The sequence below is a fragment of the Artemia sp. Qi Xiang Cuo genome, unplaced genomic scaffold (assembly GCF_049724085.1).
Source record: "Artemia sp. Qi Xiang Cuo unplaced genomic scaffold, ASM4972408v1 HiC_scaffold_3023, whole genome shotgun sequence".
NCBI lineage: Eukaryota > Metazoa > Arthropoda > Branchiopoda > Anostraca > Artemiidae > Artemia > Artemia sp. Qi Xiang Cuo.
The window spans coordinates 315185-321127 of NW_028300418.1; positions in this window are offsets into that span (position 1 = coordinate 315185).

Genomic DNA, 5943 nt, shown 5'->3' on the forward strand with positions numbered 1-5943 from the left:
TTGGGTGGATGTTGGGTGGTCTTATTAAATTACTCATCTGGTTATGGGTTTAATTCTGAAATTTAGTGGAGAAGAAATATGTCTGAACACTGACGTGGATCAGCAGTTGTTTGCAGCGAGATCCATTCGGGGAGAATATGTTTTCAACTTGTACCGTATCCATGAGACTGACCTGACTGGACAACACACCGGTGAAAAGTCGAATGCCGTTTTCATGAATATGAACTCTCTTTATTCGTCAGCACGTTCTCACTTCTATTTGCGCTGTGGGAATTACCAATGGCTTGAAAATTATTCTGCCCCAGATTTTCCCAGCATTCACACTGTTGAGGAGAATGAGCCACAAGGATGGTTTTTCAAATTTGACGGTGAAAAATCTTTAGAACGTCATGACTCGGTAAAATACTTCGTTTTACCTTTCATAAATAGACCAGGGCCTCGGGACTATTTCATTCACTAAAATCTATCTTTGTTACAAAACAAATGTATGCTTTAGACACCTTCAAAGCAAAAGCTTATGGCCGACCTTGAACCGAAACGGAATATTGTTGTTCACCTTGTTATTTTGCGTTGGTAGTTGTCCAATACTTTAAATGTTTCAAAGATTTATAGAGCCCTCCCGTTTGAACAAAATATGTCTATGAATACGTTTGTTTAAACTTTTGTCAACAAACAGTCTTAGGCACAAACAAATGTCGACACAGAGATCTTTAATATCCGTTTGATTTCGGTGTAGGTCATATTTGGGATACTGTGATCACCAGGAATAGTTGTGGAGGTGGAAATGACCCACAAATAAGTTCCCGACTCAATGCACCTCCGAACGTCAGAGCGATAACATACTCCACTAGTGTACTACTCACTCGTCTGTAAATACCTGGTGAGTTAAATATACAAAGTGCCGAGGGCAGGGCCCGGTTTGACATTTGGAAAAAAATCCGTTTTTAGTATTATTACCATGCGTGACCGACCCCCTGGCCGAGGGGGGGGGGGCACGTTAAGGGGGCGGTGTTATAAACATATTAAATACTTGGTGCAAATACCAATGCTCAAATTGTATAACATTTTAAAAATGGAGAGTATAGGAGATCCCGGCGTGACTAAACCAACGGGGAGGAGTCCGTGTATCAGGAGCTGGTGAAACGTCAGGCCCCACAGCACGGGAGTAAATAAACTCAAAGACGTGGAGCAACTTGGCCTCCAACGGTGTTTGTTCCGGTCCTAAGGTGTCTTGTGTATAAACACACACGGAGGTTACCAAAAAAAATTGACAGGGGGTGCCTTCACACTATTTACAAGAATATAGTAACATGAGGGTTAATATTAACTGTATAGACAACAATTCAGCTCCAAGAGTTAGTGTCATGGCCAGGCTCTATTTAATCTATAAAAAATAGTAAGTTATGGTATAAAAAAATTCTATGTCAAATATATCTAATAAAATCTAAGGCCGCGGGGGGGTTTTATATGGGGGGGGTGGTTCATTAATTTCTTTGTTTTTTTTAAAATTCAAGCCCGCCCAGGGTCGGGTCTAAATCACGAGATGTGAGGGAGGGGGGAAGGGGTGTCAGGGGGGAGAAGAGGCCCGTGTGTACGTATACCTAAAATCCCAGCCTAAATTTTGTAAATATTAAATTTTACATTTTAATTCTATAAAATTTTTATTTTATAAAAAATTTAAAGTTTAATTTTTTTTTTTAAATTTTTTGGTATTTTTTTTTCTAAACACAACGGGGACCTGTAGTTCTCTGGCAGCTGTGGGGCACCATTCCTCCCACGTGCAGCTTCAACATGTTAACAACATACGTTTACGTGGTTATTCATTTTTCAAACAATAAAGAATATAGGATTCTCAATCATGCTGGTCTACCGAATAAAGTATATACAGATAAAATTAAAAATTATATTTCGCAAATTGGAAATTCTATTATTAAAATTTTGAAGAATGTCCAATCTCTATAGACAATAAGCTTTGGTTTCCTTTCCCTATGATATTTTATTTTTCTAGGTATTAGACATACTTACAGTCAATTCCTAAATATTTATGTCTAGAATCCAAGATTGAAAGACATTCTTGCTGAAAATACTCTTTCTCACCTCTATAATATAAATTTCGCCCCCTTAAAAGTGAAAGGATTTAAAAATGTATATAAATTTGTTTATTAATAAAATTTGTATATAAAGAAAATACTTTGTCCTTTTACATTTCTTCTTCTATGAACAGGTAATCATCAGAAACGATAGGTGGCAGCAGCTCGTCAGGATTCAACTTGTATTCATCTTGACATGCAAAGTCAGGGTCACATTTTCTACAATATATTGTAGTCAATAAAGTCATCTTTGTAAAGTCAATAATACTATTCTGATTCATATTATGAAATTCACATATTTCAATTTTCTTATTAGAAGCAATGTCACAAACAAAAGTATCATATGAATAATCACTTTCTGTAACAAAGAAATCAACGTCTGGATGTTGATCATCAAAGTAGCCTGTATATTCACAGCTATTTAGTAAAAACCAGACTCTTTTATTATTCAAATAATTGAATATTTTATCACGTTTATCTTCCCAAAAAAATTTAAATACATTACAAAATCATTCTCTTAAAAATATGTTGAACCCAAGTTTAGTGTTTTTTTCACTCATCCCAGGGTAAGCATTTTTCCATTGATTTAATTTGCCACATTGACAATTTGATCATAAGAATCCTCTAATATGAGAGTCACAAATCTCTAAAAGACATGACTTAAAGTCTTTACTATGCACAGAATATCCTTTATTAAATTTAAATGTCTTTCATAATTTAAGCCGGTCATTATAATCATCAGAAAAAGTACAGTTCTAACAGTATGTCCAAATGCCCAGTGTATACAATCATCATGGTCATGTGTAAAACATTTGTCTATGTTGACAGTCTCAAGTCAAAACATAAACTGACTCCAGATCAATAAAATGTATTTTAGGACATAAAAAAATGGCAGTCAGAGTCTTTTATAAAATCAAAACTACACTATAATTTTGATTTTTCTAAATTAATATATATATACAGTGAGTAACAGAAGATTTATAAATACGGTAAATTCTTATTAAATATTCAAAAGATGGAGACTTAGTTAAAAGTGTTATGTTAATCATTTCTAGATACAATATTTAACTTTTAAGATATAATTACTGAAATTTATCATCTAAAATTTAAATTTTTTAAAATTGTACTCGAGTAATTAAAATTTTCTGTTTCTAAATTATATAAAATTTAACAATCTCAATACCAAAGACATAATCAAAATTGATAGTAACTAAACATATTTTATCAATTATTTTATTAACAATAATGTGATAAAACTTTTAATAAATCTTGTAGTCTTTGTGTATGCACCTAGATTCACTGTAGCTGAAAAGCATAATTATTATTTCGACTTGAACTTCCTTGATGATATAACATATCATGAGTACATCTTGTCACATTCAAGGGATAATGAGAAACCACTTGCAATGTCCACTGCTCCTATAGGCACTCTAGTGTCCATCTCGATCATACTGTAAATTTACATTACTGTGTTATAATAAATTTTTTTTTTGACAATATTTAGTTTTTTTTAATAATTGATAAAAATAATAAAAACTTTATATATTAATTAGATTAATTAAAAAAAAAACTTTAATAAAATTATTTTTTAAAAATAAATTTAATGGAATATTTAAAAAAACTATCTTACAAAAAAACGAAATTTAAAATTAAAAAAAAAACAAGACCAAACATGACACTTCAATAATAAATTACACAAACCCCGACATTACATTAAATAAAAAATCAGATCAAAAAACATACCCCCATTAATATTATAAATTAATACATTTATATGAAATAGATTATTTATTAGATTTACTATTAAAATCAATATTAAGACGAAAAAAAATATTTATATATTGAATTATACATTAAAAATAAAAATACTCTACATTTAGTATATTAAAAAAGAGAACAACATAAAATATATATTAATTTCAATTACTAAATAAATATTAAATAAATTTAAAATTAAATTTACCGATTAAATCAATACTTAATCGAATAAAAATAAATACCCAACCTACTGTGTGGCTGTGCTCAATTCAGCAGAATCAAACGTTCTGCGTCAGTTGCGAGGTACGGTTAGTTTATAAAAGCTGTACATTTTATTTATTTTGAAAAATGAATTTGATTCAATTTTTTTTTTAAGTACTGTGGTGTATAGTTGTTTGTAAAAATTTTTATATATTTACATTCATGGGGGGGGCTGCATAATGTACTATTATTATTTAATTTAACAATATTACATATACTTTTTTATTTAATAATACTTATGATTTTTAAAATTTTGTAATAGTAAATATTTTATAAAAAAGTAGATATTAATAATGAATATAGTGAATAACTTGTTGAAATCGATTGACAACAATGAATTGATTGAAAAAAATATTTTAAATAATTTAGTTAATAACATTTCACTTGATGACACATAAGGATAATGACTGTTTGGAATTGACATTAAGATGATTGTCTGTTAAAAATAAATTTTTAATATATTTCAGATTATTTCTTTTAAAATTATTTTAATTATTTCAGTTATTTTAATTATTTTAGCATTTTCTATTTGAGAAAATTTATGTTATTATTTGTAGATAAAAGTATTTATATATTCATACTTAGTTTGTTTTTATGTTTCTTAAATTCACCTCATAATATATATATATACAGTTATAAATAATATATAAATTTATTGAAAAATTTTAAAAAATTTAAACTGATAAAGTACTTTCATGTCTTATTTGCTATTCTCTTAATAATATTTATAAATATTTTTTCTCTCAAAATTATTATTAATTCAGAGCAATTATTAATTATTAATTTAAATATTTACAACTTATATTGATATACTTTTTATTTTATTTTCAACATTTATAAACAATACTCACTTTAATGATCATCTCTCTGTCTTTTAAAAAATATATCTAAAGTTAAATATTATACAAGTTTTTCATCACTTATAACTTCAATTAGACTGTAATAAGGAGTATTTTAATAAAATGAAATACAAAATAAAGCATAGTACTGTCATTGAAAATAAGAATGAGTACTTCTTTTTATTAATATATATGTTAGTATTTGCGGGGGAGGGCAGCTTAAATGTGTTTTACAGTTAAATTAATTAATGCTAATAATTTTAAATAATTATTTTAAAAGGTTTTTTTTAATATTTTAATAATATTTTAATTGTCGGAAACACATAATTATCACTTTTTTACAAAAATTACAAAAAAAAAAAAATTAATTTTAAAATATTTTTAACATCAGTGAACAAAGTGTTGTTGAACCTGACGCTCGATCAGTGTTTGAGTCTAAATATTTTATGTCACTGTGGAGACTCTGCCTCTCAACTCCTGCAAAATGTATACAGTAGGGTCGAACCACGTCAACCATCATCTCACACAATTAATTCTAACTATGAATTTAAGACTCTTTATTGACTCTTAAATTTATATTGTGACACAGTCTCCCCCTTAAGATACGGTCACCAATAAGTCATATATATTTTAATGATAAATCCCCCCTTGTAAAAGAAACTAGTATTTACTTTTAATTTAGTCAATTTATATTTTTAAAAAAATAACACCACCGTCAAAATAAATACGTAGGGCGCGTAATTTCGTGTATCGGAGTTTAATTATGGGCTATTTTTAAAACATATTTTTTTTTAATTCGAATTATAAAATAATAAATTATAATAAAAATAATTTATAATAAGTGTTTATTTAAATGTATTTATATTTAAATTTTTAAAATATAATTAAAAAAAATAATTTTTATTAAAAAATTATATCATATAAAATTTTTTAACTTTATATTTAAAATTTTTAATATGCTGTTTCTATAAAAAGACGGCGGGGGAGGGGGGGGG